General features: G+C 40.7%; 1 pseudogene; it reads right to left on the bottom strand.

Annotated features, from left to right (window-relative positions):
• Positions 1-12,031: 12,031 nt before the first annotated feature.
• LOC120030202 lies at positions 12,032-13,852 on the bottom strand (annotated as a pseudogene).
• Between the last annotated feature and the right edge of the window lie 3,964 nt (positions 13,853-17,816).

Genomic DNA, 17,816 nt, shown 5'->3' with positions numbered 1-17,816 from the left:
TATCTTGCCACCAGAGGACAACACAATGAGATGCAACAATTTAAATTGTTTGTCAATGACGTATGCTCTCAATGCGATTTGATAGGAGTGACGCTAAATCCAATCTGGCTTCCCTTAACACTTGTTGGTGCGCCGGGAACATTCACAGTTGAGCTCACTCAGTTTAGTTCAACGTTGATAGGCTATTTTACACTTTTAATTAAGGGAGGCCAACTGCTTGTTGGCTTCCCTTGCATTCAATGCTACTGGCACCAACCATGTCATCTTCTGGACCAGACAGCATCAGTTGCCTACACATACATAGAGGGGCGCTGTTTTGCTCTCTCGGATGCCTTCTCCAGTGAGATACATTCAGCCTCTTGTGAATTGAAGGTAAATTATGAAACCGAGCCAATATTTTCTCTTTGTACATTTGGGGGAATTCCCTTGAATCCATGCCACTGACTGCAAGCTAGATTGACCTGCTATAAAATTAGAAACACGTTGAGTTACACTGCACTTTTCCGTTCAGTACTGGGGCAAGACAACATGAAGATCCCAAATAATATACTTCACGATGTAAATGGGGCATAACAAAATGTCCTGACCTTGTGCTGCATTACCAATCAATTCAATTTCTCCTACACGTGTTATGAATATGCACCGTGATTTTATTGTCCTGTCTGAATGGATGCATAGCACTAACATGAAATGTATTGATGGCGTATGAGAAACCAACTTCTGTGCACAAATCTGCGACATGAATTGATTGACATGTCACCGGTTTCAATTTGCCTAATGGTGACTACAATGCTGTATAACGTTATCCGTAGTTAGTATGAAAGCGCAACTATTTCAACACAGGTTAACTAGCTAGCTACCGTAGCAAACAACTTGGTAATAAGATAACCTAGCTAGTTAAACTAAAAAAGTTTCAGGCATTTGATTCAGGCTGGCTTTTGATATAGCCAACGCAGTATTAACGTATTGGTTAGCTTTAAACGTTAGTAGGCTACAATTTTGAAAAAAACGTATTTTTATCCACCTGGACTAGATTAGTAAAAAATACTTGGGTACAGTAACGATAGGTGAAAGCATCATTCTTGAAGTTTACTGCAGCCCACGCAGTTGTACCTGCCGCTTTCTTTCTCGTGACCATCAAACCAACTGAGCTAGCATTTGAAAGCGTGCCATTTTCTTAAGTTTGTTTTACAATTTAGCTAATTCGTTGGATACAGTAAAATAGTATTTGCAGTTTCCTTACCTTTGGTGATAAAGCTCACAACAATGTCTCTAATTGACGAAGGTCCATGCAACAAACGCCCACTGCCCGTCCAAAGTAAGCGAGGTCAAGAATATATGGGCAGCAGCGGGATTGTAACTATAAGTGAGCGATCGTAATTGTATCAGTTATTCTGCGCTCTGGCAAAACTCAGACGGGAGCGCTCTGAAATCGGAGTAGATAACCGGAGTGAATTTACGAACAGCCCCCTAAGGAAATGTACAATATAGGCAGCCAATCAGTTATTCTACTTGGAATCTCAGAAATTGTTAGATTCCATTGGTCAACCAGCCCAAATAGGAAGGATGCGCATTTTAATTTGCATCAGGTACACAGACCACATGGGTCATCCAAGTCAAGCCGTGAAAGAAAAACTAGCAAACATTATTTTTATATGAAATTAATCCAAATGAAGTCATTGTAGTATAGTGCAATGCATTGTTTATTTTGCCCTCACATTGTTAACAATGTGGAGTTCCTAAAGTCTCAAATGTGTCAGGTGAAGGGAATGCAGCACTTTTGATAAGCATCGGTTGGTTTATCATCTTGCTGAATAGGCTATTCGCAGATAGTCTGGGCTTTTATTAAAATGATAATCGCACGCAGAATGACAACACCAATTCTATCCAGGGCTTGTAAACCAATCCTTACACAATAGGCTATAGGAAGGCTACCATTTTCCATTTGTGCAATTTGATAGCCTACAAACGCCTATTGCCAAACGAGTCGGTGTGCAAAGGCAGGTGTAAGCTAGGTGTGTTTAATTTATCAATTAGTGCATTTAGAGTTAACATGCACCAAGTTCGACTTGATAAAGTTGCCAAGACTCCTACCACTAATCACTTTTTTAGTCATGCAGATTAGACTAATACCTAACCTGTCACATCCCAATTAAGGATAATAGGCTCTGGGGTTGCGATAATGTAAACTGGTAATAAGAAAAATAACTATCATCCATGTTCAACAGAGACCTGTTCACTTATCAGTTTGCTCTACTGCAAAAATCCTAGAAAAGCTATGAGACGATATATAGGTATAGCCAGTTTCACGAGCACTAGTCAAGACATAACGAGCTATAGCCTATCCAATGCATATTGTAGTAGGCTATTCCCACTCGTGGCTTGGCTACCTATATGACATGCGAGACCCAAAGATTCGCACTCACTGGACACAGAATGTAGGCCCATAGTTTGACATGGGTCGCAAAAAAACATAGGCGTACAGGGGCATAGACTAATCTAGACATTGATTTTTATGCACCGCAATTCTACACAATGAATCTCTTCAATGCAACGAAAACGTAACTGCAAACTTTGGCTATATGGTCCTCAATGTTGATTACCATCAAGCTTAGAAGTCATAAAATATCGATTTCACAGAATGAATAAATGTGCAAATGTCTTACCGTTTCCAATATAAAGATGAATTCCACTTTTCTCTTAATTCAAACTTGGGAAAAAAATAAAATAAAAAATAAAATTATTAAATCAAATATTCATTTAACCAAAAAACAGAAATGAGTCCCTTTCAGCCAATGCATTAAATCAAATTTTTAAAAATTACCGAAGAGATAAAAGGAATCAAATCATTTAAAAAGCCGGCTTCTGCCTGTCTCTCTCTTTAAAGGTTTACCACACAGATACGCGACATCGCTAAGTGAAAAGCAATGTAAGGAGGTTGTCTTTAAAAGGAAGATAGTCCTGTCAGCAAATATGTAGGGCCGTATCACAGCAACGCTATACCTCTCCGCTCTCGCTGTTTCTTCCATTCAACCTAAAGACACGAGCACACATGCACGCGGAAGTATACCCGGAGTAGCTCCATCCACTGTGATGCATCGAAGTGCCTGAATGTAATTGGTTATGACATGTCCTCATCGGGCTTTCCATCCTACCAAACGAAATATTATATTGGTTATCTTTTATGCCATTCAAAACGATCACACGGTATCCTGAATATGGAATTTGATGTTCAACAATACCGACTTGCCAGAGAGACGTAAAAGCTGGCATGTGGGAATAACGAAATGTCTTGATATTTCATTTTACATGGATTGAACAGGGGAAAGAGGGAAGTGCGTACGGCCCAGTACATCACTGGGGCCAAGCTTCCTGCCACCCAGGACCTATATACTAGGCGGTGTCAGAGGAAAGCCCCAAAAAATGTCAAAGACTCCAGTCACCCAAGTCATAGACTGTTCTCTCTACTACCGCACGGGAAGCTGTACCGGAGCGCCGAGTCTAAGACCAAAAGGCTCCTTATCAGCTTCTACCCCCAAGCCATAAGACTGCTGAACAATTAATCAAATTTACATTAACACCCCCCCCCCCCCCCCCTACCTACATGCACAAATTACCTCGACTAATCTGTACCCGCACATTGACTATGTACCGGTAATAGTATTTGGAATAAGAGGCGTTTGCCTCCTATTTCCATGCATACCGAACAAATAAATCGGCATTCAGCACCACAGCTTTCAGCACCAAGGACAGCGAACGAGAGTTCTGACAGAGGGCACACGTTTTTCCTCTGCATTCACAGCTTTGTACTGAGCATGTTTACATTTAGCCTACTGCTTCCCCCACAGCGTTTTAGCTATGTTATTCAAACGCAAAAGACGATTAGAGAACGTTATTTAACATTTAAGTAATTGAGTACAAAAGCAGCACAAATAATATACAAATAACTCGAAGGACATGATGGAAAACCTTAATACAACTGTTTTTAAAGCATAAGCATTACCCCAGCCAGTATAAGGAACAATAGGCCTACACATTACACGTTTTCAAAAGATCTACACATTGGATAGTAGTAGATAGACCTACATTGTGCATCTTCAAAAATGGCATCATGAAATAGGAGCAAGTGAAATATATTCTGCCAACTATGCTGTAGGTAAACCTACACAACCCATAATAAGTTATGGACCCCAAGCAACCGGTCCAAGGCCAGTTGTTTTGTCATTTATCTGTGCAGTAGTTAAAGTCAGGGCTAAGGGTATTAATCCTGAACCTAGATCAGCTATGAAAGGCAGAAAGTATTGGACTACTAAGAGCCTTTTAGTGATGAAAATGTCAAGATCATCTTTAGATAGGCCTATCCATTAGTTTAAGCCAAACTGCCATACTTACAAGAAAGTCAATCTAAGAAGGCCTTTGGCCAATAAACTAAGATGTTATTATAATTGACATGTGCTTTACATAATTTAGGAGCTACACATACATGTGTGCACTGAGGTGCATATTTTCAAGATGCAAAACGATGGTCGTCAAGTACATAATATAAGCCTTGCCTGCATTCCCATCAGAATTCATGAGCACTCAGTGTGTTATTTACATAATGCAACCTGATGGTAATTTGCCTCTTTTGCCAAAGGCTTGTATGTTGCTTTATTGTAGAGAATGACAATTTAAGATTGCATAAAAATTCCACTGACACCACAGTGTGAATTCTGCTACGCAATGACCCTGTTCGAATACTTTAAGAATGAATTTCTCCTTGCTGCCTTTTAATTTGCGTTAGATCAGGTACTATTACTTCAAGGAAGGGAGGAAAGAGTTGTCAAATAGGTCCATAGTTTTTGGTAGTTTGAAAGGATGAAAAATGGCTGGAAGATGCCAGAAAATATGACCCCATTCAGACACCTACAGATGTAAGATGTTAATTTGAGCAAGTTTGCTACAGCAGTACAATTAATCTGCAGCAGCATTAAATGTGAATTATTATGTGGATTATAATTAATGGACTTTTTTTGTAGGACATTTTTCATTTGGGCACATCTAGTGTGACATTTTAAAGTGGAAATTACAAACTTCAGCTTTTAACCTAAAATACACTACACGTTTGAATTTCTCAGCAACAAAATCTGCATAACTGTTTTCCTTCCTTGAAATAATCACAGTTCTGAATTAGTTGGATTTGTGGTAGTAATAGTGGCAACCTACTTTCACCTATCCAATCACTCATAGATCTGTGCTTACCTCAAGGAAACAAGAAAAGGAGGATGTACAAAGTATATACAAAAGTCTGCAAATGTTTGTCTATGGAGATTGAATGGCTGTGTGCTCAATTTTATACATCTGTCAGCAATGGATTCGGCTATTTCAGCCACACCCATTGCTGACAGATGTATAAAATTGAGCACACAGCCTTTCAATCTCCATAGACAAACATTTGCAGACTTTTGTATATACTTTGTACATCCTCCTTTTCTTGTTTCCTTGAGGTAAGCACAGATCTATGAGTGATTGGATAGGTGAAAGTAGGTTGCCACTATTACTACCACAAATCAACTAATTCAGAACTGTGATTATTTCAAGGAAGGAAACAGTTATGCAGATTTTGTTGCTGAGAAATTCAAACGTGTAGTGTATTTTAGGTTAAAAGCTGAAGTTTGTAATTCCACTTTAAAATGTCACACTAGATGTGCCCAAATGAAAAATGTCCTACAAAAAAAAGTCCATTAATTATAATCCACATAATAATTCACATTTAATGCTGCTGCAGATTAATTGTACTGCTGTAGCAAACTTGCTCAATTAACATCTTACATCTGTAGGTGTCTGAATGGGTTCATATTTTCTGGCATCTTCCAGCCATTTTTCATCCTTTCAAACTACCAAAAACTATGGACCTATTTGACAACTCTTTCCTCCCTTCCTTGAGTAATAGTACCTGATCTAACGCAAATAAAAGGCAGCAAGGAGAAATTCATTCTTAAAGTATTCGAACAGGGTCATTGCGTAGCAGAATTCACACTGTGGTGTCAGTGAATTTTTATGCAATCTTAAATTGTCATTCTCTACAATAAAGCACATACAAGCCTTTGGCAAAAGAGGCAAATTACCATCAGGTTGCATTATGTAAATAACACACTGAGTGCTCATGAATTCTGATGGGAATGCAGGCAAGGCTTATATTATGTACTTGACGACCATCGTTTTGCATCTTGAAAATATGCCACCTCAGTGCACACATGTATGTGTAGCTCCTAAATTATGTAAATGCACATGTCAATTATAATAACATCTTAGTTATTGGCCAAAGGCCTTCTTAGATTGACTTCTTGTAAGTATGGCAGTTTGGCTTAAACTAATGGATAGGCCTATCTAAAGATGATCTTGACATTTTCATCACTAAAAGGCTCTTAGTAGTCCAATACTTTCTGCCTTTCATAGCTGATCTAGGTTCAGGATTAATACCCTTAGCCCTGACTTTAACTACTGCACAGATAAATGACAAAACAACTGGCCTTGGACCGGTTGCTTGGGTCCATAACTTATTATGGGTTGTGTAGGTTTACCTACAGCATAGTTGGCAAGAATATATTTCACTTGCTCCTATTTCATGATGCCATTTTTTGAAGATGCACAATGTAGGTCTATCTACTACTATCCAATGTGTAGATCTTTTGAAAACGTGTAATGTGTAGGCCTATTGTTCCTTATACTGGCTGGGGTAATGCTTATGCTTTAAAAACAGTTGTATTAAGGTTTTCCATCATGTCCTTCGAGTTATTTGTATATTATTTGTGCTGCTTTTGTACTCAATTACTTAAATGTTAAATAACGTTCTCTAATCGTCTTTTGCGTTTGAATAACATAGCTAAAACGCTGTGGGGAAGCAGTAGGCTAAATGTAAACATGCTCAGTACAAAGCTGTGAATGCAGAGGAAAAACGTGTGCCCTCTGTCAGAACTCTCGTTCGCTGTCCTTGGTGCTGAAAGCTGTGGTGCTGAATGCCGATTTATTTGTTCGGTATGCATGGAAATAGGAGGCAAACGCCTCTTATTCCAAATACTATTACCGGTACATAGTCAATGTGCGGGTACAGATTAGTCGAGGTAATTTGTGCATGTAGGTAGGGGGGGGGGGGGGTGTTAATGTAAATTTGATTAATTGTTCAGCAGTCTTATGGCTTGGGGGTAGAAGCTGATAAGGAGCCTTTTGGTCTTAGACTCGGCGCTCCGGTACAGCTTCCCGTGCGGTAGTAGAGAGAACAGTCTATGACTTGGGTGACTGGAGTCTTTGACATTTTTTGGGGCTTTCCTCTGACACCGCCTAGTATATAGGTCCTGGGTGGCAGGAAGCTTGGCCCCAGTGATGTACTGGCCGTACGCACTTCCCTCTTTCCCCTGTTCAATCCATGTAAAATGAAATATCAAGACATTTCGTTATTCCCACATGCCAGCTTTTACGTCTCTCTGGCAAGTCGGTATTGTTGAACATCAAATTCCATATTCAGGATACCGTGTGATCGTTTTGAATGGCATAAAAGATAACCAATATAATATTTCGTTTGGTAGGATGGAAAGCCCGATGAGGACATGTCATACCAATTACATTCAGGCACTTCGATGCATCACAGTGGATGGAGCTACTCCGGGTATACTTCCGCGTGCATGTGTGCTCGTGTCTTTAGGTTGAATGGAAGAAACAGCGAGAGCGGAGAGGTATAGCGTTGCTGTGATACGGCCCTACATATTTGCTGACAGGACTATCTTCCTTTTAAAGACAACCTCCTTACATTGCTTTTCACTTAGCGATGTCGCGTATCTGTGTGGTAAACCTTTAAAGAGAGAGACAGGCAGAAGCCGGCTTTTTAAATGATTTGATTCCTTTTATCTCTTCGGTAATTTTTAAAAATTTGATTTAATGCATTGGCTGAAAGGGACTCATTTCTGTTTTTTGGTTAAATGAATATTTGATTTAATAATTTTATTTTTATTTTATTTTTTTCCCAAGTTTGAATTAAGAGAAAAGTGGAATTCATCTTATATTGGAAACGTAAAGACATTTGCACATTTATTCATTCTGTGAAATCGATATTTTATGACTTCTAAGCTTGATGGTAATCAACATGAGGACCATATGCCAAAGTTTGCAGTTACGTTTTCGTTGCATTGAAGAGATTCATTGTGTAGAATTGCGGTGCAATAAAAATCAATGTCTAGATTAGTCTATGCCCCTGTACGCCTATGTTTTTTTGCGACCCATGTCAAACTATGGGCCTACATTCTGTGTCCAGTGAGTGCGAATCTTTGGGTCTCGCATGTCATATAGGTAGCCAAGCCACGAGTGGGAATAGCCTACTACAATATGCATTGGATAGGCTATAGCTCGTTTATGTCTTGACTAGTGCTCGTGAAACTGGCTATACCTATATATCGTCTCATAGCTTTTCTAGGATTTTTGCAGTAGAGCAAACTGATAAGTGAACAGGTCTCTGTTGAACATGGATGATAGTTATTTTTCTTATTACCAGTTTACATTATCGCAACCCCAGAGCCTATTATCCTTAATTGGGATGTGACAGGTTAGGTATTAGTCTAATCTGCATGACTAAAAAAGTGATTAGTGGTAGGAGTCTTGGCAACTTTATCAAGTCGAACTTGGTGCATGTTAACTCTAAATGCACTAATTGATAAATTAAACACACCTAGCTTACACCTGCCTTTGCACACCGACTCGTTTGGCAATAGGCGTTTTGTAGGCTATCAAATTGCACAAATGGAAAATGGTAGCCTTCCTATAGCCTATTGTGTAAGGATTGGTTTACAAGCCCTGGATAGAATTGGTGTTGTCATTCTGCGTGCGATTATCATTTTAATAAAAGCCCAGACTATCTGCGAATAGCCTATTCAGCAAGATGATAACCAACCGATGCTTATCAAAAGTGCTGCATTCCCTTCACCTGACACATTTGAGACTTTAGGAACTCCACATTGTTAACAATGTGAGGGCAAAATAAACAATGCATTGCACTATACTACAATGACTTCATTTGGATTAATTTCATATAAAAATAATGTTTGCTAGTTTTTCTTTCACGGCTTGACTTGGATGACCCATGTGGGTCTGTGTACCTGATGCAAATTAAAATGCGCATCCTTCCTATTTGGGCTGGTTGACCAATGGAATCTAACAATTTCTGAGATTCCAAGTAGAATAACTGATTGGCTGCCTATATTGTACATTTCCTTAGGGGGCTGTTCGTAAATTCACTCCGTTATCTACTCCGATTCAGAGCGCTCCCGTCTGAGTTTTGCCAGAGCGCAGAATAACTGATACAATTACGATCGCTCACTTATAGTTACAATCCCGCTGCTGCCCATATATTCTTGACCTCGCTTACTTTGGACGGGCAGTGGGCGTTTGTTGCATGGACCTTCGTCAATTAGAGACATTGTTGTGAGCTTTATCACCAAAGGTAAGGAAACTGCAAAATACTATTTTACTGTATCCAACGAATTAGCTAAATTGTAAAACAAACTTAAGAAAATGGCACGCTTTCAAATGCTAGCTCAGTTGGTTTGATGGTCACGAGAAAGAAAGCGGCAGGTACAACTGCGTGGGCTGCAGTAAACTTCAAGAATGATGCTTTCACCTATCGTTACTGTACCCAAGTATTTTTTACTAATCTAGTCCAGGTGGATAAAAATACGTTTTTTTCAAAATTGTAGCCTACTAACGTTAAAGCTAACCAATACGTTAATACTGCGTTGGCTATATCAAAAGCCAGCCTGAATCAAATGCCTGAAACTTTTTAGTTTAACTAGCTAGGTTATCTTATTACCAAGTTGTTTGCTACGGTAGCTAGCTAGTTAACCTGTGTTGAAATAGTTGCGCTTTCATACTAACTACGGATAACGTTATACAGCATTGTAGTCACCATTAGGCAAATTGAAACCGGTGACATGTCAATCAATTCATGTCGCAGATTTGTGCACAGAAGTTGGTTTCTCATACGCCATCAATACATTTCATGTTAGTGCTATGCATCCATTCAGACAGGGACAATAAAATCACGGTGCATATTCATAACACGTGTAGGAGAAATTGAATTGATTGGTAATGCAGCACAAGGTCAGGACATTTTGTTATGCCCCATTTACATCGTGAAGTATATTATTTGGGATCTTCATGTTGTCTTGCCCCAGTACTGAACGGAAAAAGTGCAGTGTAACTCAACGTGTTTCTAATTTTATAGCAGGTCAATCTAGCTTGCAGTCAGTGGCATGGATTCAAGGGAATTCCCCCAAATGTACAAAGAGAAAATATTGGCTCGGTTTCATAATTTACCTTCAATTCACAAGAGGCTGAATGTATCTCACTGGAGAAGGCATCCGAGAGAGCAAAACAGCGCCCCTCTATGTATGTGTAGGCAACTGATGCTGTCTGGTCCAGAAGATGACATGGTTGGTGCCAGTAGCATTGAATGCAAGGGAAGCCAACAAGCAGTTGGCCTCCCTTAATTAAAAGTGTAAAATAGCCTATCAACGTTGAACTAAACTGAGTGAGCTCAACTGTGAATGTTCCCCGGCGCACCAACAAGTGTTAAGGGAAGCCAGATTGGATTTAGCGTCACTCCTATCAAATCGCATTGAGAGCATACGTCATTGACAAACAATTTAAATTGTTGCATCTCATTGTGTTGTCCTCTGGTGGCAAGATAAAATGGTCCCTTTACGAAATTAGCAATGGCTGGAGATGGGGATTTGGACTTGTGGGTTCACTTACTTCAATTGTCTCAAATACATTGTTACAGTTGGTTTGCTAGCGAATTTGTCAGTCAAAACACCTCAAAACAAGACATGGTATCAATAACAAGATGAAACGAGGAACTTACGAGTCACCATATGCCAGTGCCAGCAAGAATGAGAAATCTGGCCATCCAGAATCGGAACAGGCTAATGCCGCTCAAGTGTTTGTCAGAACAAGGCCATTTCCGACTTGCTAACTGGTTGAAGTTATACAAGTGCCGCATTCAGCAAGTCGGAAATTCCAGAGTTTTCTACTTCCCCATTGAAATGCATGAAATCCGGCGCAAAGTAACGCGGTGTTTATGAGTAATGTGACGGAGGCTTTACTCAAGCAATTTACTTTCCAGCACAGGTGGTAAAGATCACTAATTGTAATGCCAGCTCTCATGTCTCCCTGCATGCAGTTTGGCATTACTCTCTGTGAAGTGCATCACTATTGCGCTACATTCCATCTATTTAGGTCATTTCTGGTTGGCTGAAGATGGAATGTTATGTAGTGACTTTATTAACGTATAACATTATGTAACCCACTCTAGTATTACTGTAAGGCATGAATTAGTTGTGTGCTGGTCATGCTTGTGTTCCAGGTTGCGGCCTCATACTACAGTGCAATCCGAAAGTATTCAGAACACCTGGACTTTTTCCACATTTTGTTACGTTACAGCCTTATTCAAAAATGGATAAAATAAAAATGTCAGCAATTTACACACAGGACCCCGTAATGACAAAGCAAAAACAGGTTTAGAATTTCTTTGCAAATTTATATAAAACAAAGATGCTGTATTTACATAAGTATTCAGACCCTTTGTTATGAGACTCAATTGAGCTCAGGTGCATCCTGTTTCTATTGATCATCCTTGACGGTTTTTCTACAACTTGATTGGAGTCCACCTGTGGTAAATTTAATTGATTGGACATGATTTGGAAATGCACAAACCTGTCTATATAAAGGGCCCACAGTTGACCGTGCACGTCAGAGCAAAAACCAAGCCATGAGGTCGACGGAATTGTCCGTAGACAGGATTCTGACAAGGGGAAGGGAACCAAAAAACAAACTGAGCAATCAGGAGAAGGGCCTTGGTCAGGGAGATGACCAAGAACCCGATGGTCACTCTAACAGTGCTCCAGAGTTCCTTTGTGGCGATGAGAGAACCTTCCAGAAGGACAACCATCTCTGCAGCACTCTACCAATCAGACCTTCAATATTCCCAGTTAATAAGTTTTAGGTTGTAGTGCAGAAAGCAGAGCTTGTCTGCATGGTCCCCTGTCAGTCTGCTCCTCCGCTTATCATAAATGATCCCCACCTCACTGAACACTCTCGCTTGGGACCGAAGAAGGTGGGGGACAGAGAAACTTCTTTGCCAGTGGAGAGAGTGATTGAAGTCTGTCCTCATTCTGCTTCCACCACTCCAAAGGCAAGCCGCTCTTTCTGTCAATGACAGGCTCTGTGAGGTAACGCTCCAACTCAATTTCAAAACTGCACTGGACTTCAGCCCTGCCCTCTTGGCTTCCAAGGATTCTAGCGAAGAGGCTGTCCACCAGACTGGGTGGCTGATCTACCTGGACTCTTTGCTTTTATGCACCTGCATCCCGGTCCTCTTCACTCGTCCCATCTGCTCTGGCTCTGGATTTGGTTTCCTTAGTAGGTCAGACTTCTCCTTCAGCCACTCTTTTGCTTTCTCTAGTGCTGTCCCTGAAGTGAAGGCATAGCTCTTGTAACGTGGATCTAGGACAGTTGCCAGCACCAGGCACTTTGTCTCCTCGGCCTTGGAGCACCTCCTTGTCAGACTGTCCAACATGGTCTTCCATAAAGTTTTGATGCCTTGAGTAGAAGAACCCTCCTGCTGTAGCATCAACTTCAGCACCGACACACTGGGGATGATGCATGCGGCTGTAGAGTTGTGTGGCTCATCTCCAGTGTCACCTCCTCCATAGGTGAGTCTCAATTAGGTTAGAGACAATGTCCCACTGTGCAGCAGACAAACTGCTGATGTGTCCGTATTCACCTGCATACACATTCAGTGCACGCCTCTGTTCAAACATCCTCTGCAACATGTGTAGTGTTGAGTTCCAGCGAGTTTGAACTGCTTGGATGATGCTGTGTTTGGGGAGGCCAAGCTCTTCCTGACTGGCCCTCAGCCTCTGTTTGGCCAGTACAGAGTGGTCAAAGTGAGTTGCACAGCTCTTCAACATGGCAATAATGTCTAGCACAGCTCTCTGACTGGATAGGCCATCATTGATTACAAGCTGTAGGGTGTGTGCACTGCAGCTGAAGTCTGGAAGCTCTGCCAGTCTCATACCTTTCACCATGTTTGCCCCACTGTCCCTGAGGACCAGCACTACACGTTCTGTGTGGATTTCCCAGTATTCCAACATGGTCAAAAACATCTCTCTGATGTAGTTTCCTGTGTGTGATCCATTCATAGTCTTGACATTCAGCACAACCTGCTTTCTTGTCCAAACATTGTCAATGAAATGTCCAGTAAGGCTCATCAGGGACTCTGTAGTGCCTGACCAGCAGTCAGTTGTGAATGCCATGTGTGGAGCGTTGACTGGTGCCACCAGATTCTTCACTTTCATCAACTCTTTCATGTGTTTTATCTAGTATTTCTGTGCGAAATAACTTTTCATCTTTGATCCTGTACCGGGGTTCAGCAAGAGTAATCACCTGCTGAAAACCAATCTCAGACACCACTGTGAATGGCTGGTTGTCAGTGGCAATCATCTCAATAATTGCTACATCCATCTTCTTGGCCCTTGGGTCTTTATCCTGCCATTTTGCTTGCTTATTAAAAAGTTGTAAGATTGTAGCCTGCGATGTGTCTATCACTTTTTCCTTGTGAAGAATTTGCATTTGCTTTTTTCATCATTGCTTCCTTATGGGCTTTTGGATGGGTGTTCTTAAGGTGATTCCACAGGTTGGTGGTATTTTTTGATTTAGTCGTTGCTGACCCCATGCTTACATCTTTATCACAAATAAGACATCTTGCTTTCCCTGGTGCCAATTCCATGTAATGGTCCCACACTGGTGCTCTGCTTTTCTCTGCCATCTGTAAAACACACACACACACAGCTCTGAAGTGACAATGATACTGAAGAGTCTGCTTAGGAGACAAATACTCTCAACTGTTTGAATAAAAATAGTTTAAGTTACCTGTGATGAATGTTGAAAACAAAAACTAATTTCTATATGCAGGAAATCCTATTTTAATAATGGGCATGGTAAGAATTGACTACCAAAGTGCCAGTCATAATTCCCATGACACCTTCTAGCAAAATCTGAAAAGCGGTTCCTTCATTCATTTATTCCATAGGATATTTTTTAGATTCACTTAAAATAAGGTCTGCGTTTCGTGTAGGCTTACACCACCTTGCCAATTTTATAACTGTGTAGATATCCATAGGACAAGGTAACTCTGATCAATATTGACTAAATATAAGCGAAGATAATTTTTTTTGTAGAGTGGATTTATGAAAATATGTTGACAAACATTACCTTATCCTAGTGAGATTTACACGGGTATCAAACGCTGAGGCGGTTTAAGCCTGCACGAAACACAGACCTTATTTGAAGTAGATCAAGACATTCTCTATGGAAGACATGAACGGTAAAATAACGAAGGAACCCCTTTCAAGTTCAGCCGCAGGTTATTACAGGAATTATAACACGTAGACTATTTCTCTCTAAACCATATACCTTTGACTATTACGAGCCTGCTGCTACCTACCACCCATCAGTTAGACTGCTCTATCAAATCATAGACTTACATATAATAAACACACAGAAATACGAGCCTTAGGTCAAATCCGTTAACTATCACCTCGAAAACAAAACGTTTATTCCGTTCCGTATTTTATCTAACGGGTGCCATCCATAAGTCTAAATATTCCTGTTACATTGCACAACCTTCAATGTTATGTCATAATTACGTAAAATTCTGGCAATTTAGTTCGCAATGAGCCAGGCGGCCCAAACTGTTGCATATACCCTGACTCTGCGTGCAATGAACGCAAGAGAAGTGACACAATTTCACCTGGTTAATATTGCCTGCAAACCTGTATTTCTTTTAGCTAAATATGCAGGTTTAAAAATGTATACTTCTGTGTATTGATTTTAAGAAAGGCATTGATGTTTATGGTTAGGTACAGTCGTGCAACGATTGTGCTTTTTTCGCAAATGCGCTTTTGTTAAATCATCCCACGTTTGGTAAAGTTGGCTGTCTTTGTTAGGAAGAAATAGTCTTCACAGTTTGCAATGAGCTAGGCGGCCCAAAATGCTGCATATACCATGATTGTGTTGCAAGAGAAGTGACACCATTTTTCCTAGTTAAAAGACATTCATGTTAGCAGGCAATATGAACTAAATATGCAGGTTTAAAAATATATACTTGTGTATTGATTTTAAGAAAGGCATTGATGTTTATGGTTACGTACACGTTGGAGCAACGACAGTCGTTTTCGCGAATGCCACCGCATCGATTATATGCAACGTAGGACACGCTAGATAAACTAGTAATTTCATCAACCATGTGTAGTTAACTAGTGATTATGATTGTTTTTTATAAGATAAGTTTAATGCTAGCTAGCAACTCACCTTGGCTTACTGCATTCGCGTAACAGGCAGGCTCCTCGTGGAGTGTAATGTAATCAGGTGGTTAGAGCGTTAGACTAGTTAACTGTAAGGTTGCAAGATTGAATCCCCGAGCTGACAAGATAAAAATCTGTCGTTCTGCCCCTGAACGAGGCAGTTAACCCACCGTTCCTAGGCCGTCATTGAAAATAAATAAGAATGTGTTCTTAACTGACTTGCCTAGTTAAATAAAGGTGTAAAAAAATACATCTGCCAAATACCGATTTCCGATTGTTATGAAAATTGAAATCGGCCCTAATTAATCGGCCATTCCGATTAATCGGTCGACCTCTGACCATGAGAAACAAGATTCTCTGGTCTGATGAAACCAAGATTGAATTCTTAGGCCTGCATGCCAAGTGTCACTTCTGGAGGAAACCTGGCATCATCCCCACGGTGAAGCATGGTGATTGAAGCACCATGCTGTGTGGATGTTTTTCAGCGGCAGGGACTGGGGTACTGGTCATCTCTCCCTCGATCCTGAATGGCGCAAAGTACAGAGACGCTTGATGAAAACCTGTTCCAGAGCGCTCAGGACCTCAGAATGGGGCGACGGTTCACCTTCCAACAGGACAACAACCCTAAGCACACAGCCAAGAGAATGCAGGAGTGACTTCGGGACAAGTCTCTGAATATCCTTGAGTGGCCCGGACTTGAACCCGATCAAACATCTCGAGAGAGACCTGACAATAGCTGTGGGGAGACGCTCCCAATCCAACCTGAGAGTTTGAGAGGATTTGCAGAGAAGAATGGGAGAAACACCCCAAATCCAGATGTGCCAAGCTTGTAGCCTCATACTCGAGGCTGTAATCGTTGCCGACGGTGCTACAACAAAGTACTGAATAAATGGTATGAATACTTATGTAACTGTGATGTCTTAAAATACGTTTTTTTTTAACCATTTGCAAAAATGTCTTAACCTATTTTTGGTTTGTTATAATGGGCTATTGTGTGTAGATTGAGTGGGAAACTATTTAATTCATTTTAGAATAAGGCTGTAACGTAACAATGTGGAAAAAGTCAAGAGGTCTGGATCTTTCCAAATGCACTGTATGTCGTACACTACCGTTCAAAAGTTTGGGGTCACTTAGAAATGTCCTTGTTTTTGAAAGAAAAGCACTTTTTATTTTTTTGTCCATTTAAAATGATCAGAAATACAGGGTAGACATTGTTAATGTAGTAAATGACTATTGTAGCTGGAAATGGCTTTTATCAGCAACCATCACTCCTGTGTTCCAATGGCATGTTGTGTTAGCTAATCCAAGTTTATCATTTTAAAAGGCTAATTGATCATTAGAAAGCCCTTTTGCAATTGTTGGCACAGCTGAAAAACTGTTGTCCTATTAAAGCAATAAAACTGGCCTGCTTTACACTAGTTGAGTATCTGGTGCATCAGCATTTGTTGGTTCTATTACAGGCTCAAAATGGCCAGAAACAAAGACTTTCTTCTAAAACTCGTCAGTCTATTCTTGTTCTAAGACATGAAGGCTATTCCATGTGAGAAATTGCCAAGTAACTGAAGATCTGGTACAACGCTGTGTACTACACCCTTCACAGAACGGCGCAAACTGTCTCTAACCAGAATAGAAAGAGTGGGATGCCCCAGTGCACAACTGAGCAAGTGGACAAGTACATTCATGTCTAGTTTGAGAAACAGATGGCTGAAGTCCTCAACTGGCAGCTTCATTAAATAGTACCCGCAAAACACCGGTCTCAAAGTCAACAGTGAAGATGCGACTCTGGGATGCAGTTTGCGCTGTTCTGTGAAGGGAGTAGTACACAGCGCTGTACGAGATCTTCAGTTTCTTGGCAATTTCTCACATGGAATAGCCTTCATTTCTCAGAACAAGAATAGACTGAGTTAACCATGAGTTGTTAATCATGAGGTATACACCCCTGCCCTTCTTACCAGATATGTTTGTTTCTGTCGGCGCGACACATGAAGAAACCCGGTGGCTGTACCGACTCTGACATATCCCGAGTGAGCTATGTTTCCGTGAAACAGAGAATGTTACAATCTCTGTCTCTCTGGAAGGCAACTTGTGCCCTAATTTTGTCCACCTTGTTGTCTAGAGACTGGCCATTGGCGACTAATATGCTTGGAAGCGGTGGGTGGTGTGCTTGCCCGTCTAAGTCTGACCAGGAGGCCGCTACGTATGCCTCTACTGCGGTGACGATGTTGTTTTGGGTCGCCTGCTGGGATCCGATCCATTGTCCCTGGTGGTGGACCAAACAGAGGATCCGCTTCGGGAAAGTCGTATTCCTGGTCGTAATGTTGGTAAGTTGATGTTGCTCTTATATCCAATACTTCCTCCCGGCTTTTTGTAATAACACTTAAGATTTCCTGGGGTAACAGTGTAAGAAATAATACATAAAAAAACAAA

Source organism: Salvelinus namaycush, chromosome 36, assembly GCF_016432855.1.
Source record: "Salvelinus namaycush isolate Seneca chromosome 36, SaNama_1.0, whole genome shotgun sequence".
Lineage (NCBI taxonomy): Eukaryota > Metazoa > Chordata > Actinopteri > Salmoniformes > Salmonidae > Salvelinus > Salvelinus namaycush.
Note: the sequence above shows the minus strand (reverse complement) of the source record. Positions and strands in the feature narration are given on the sequence as shown.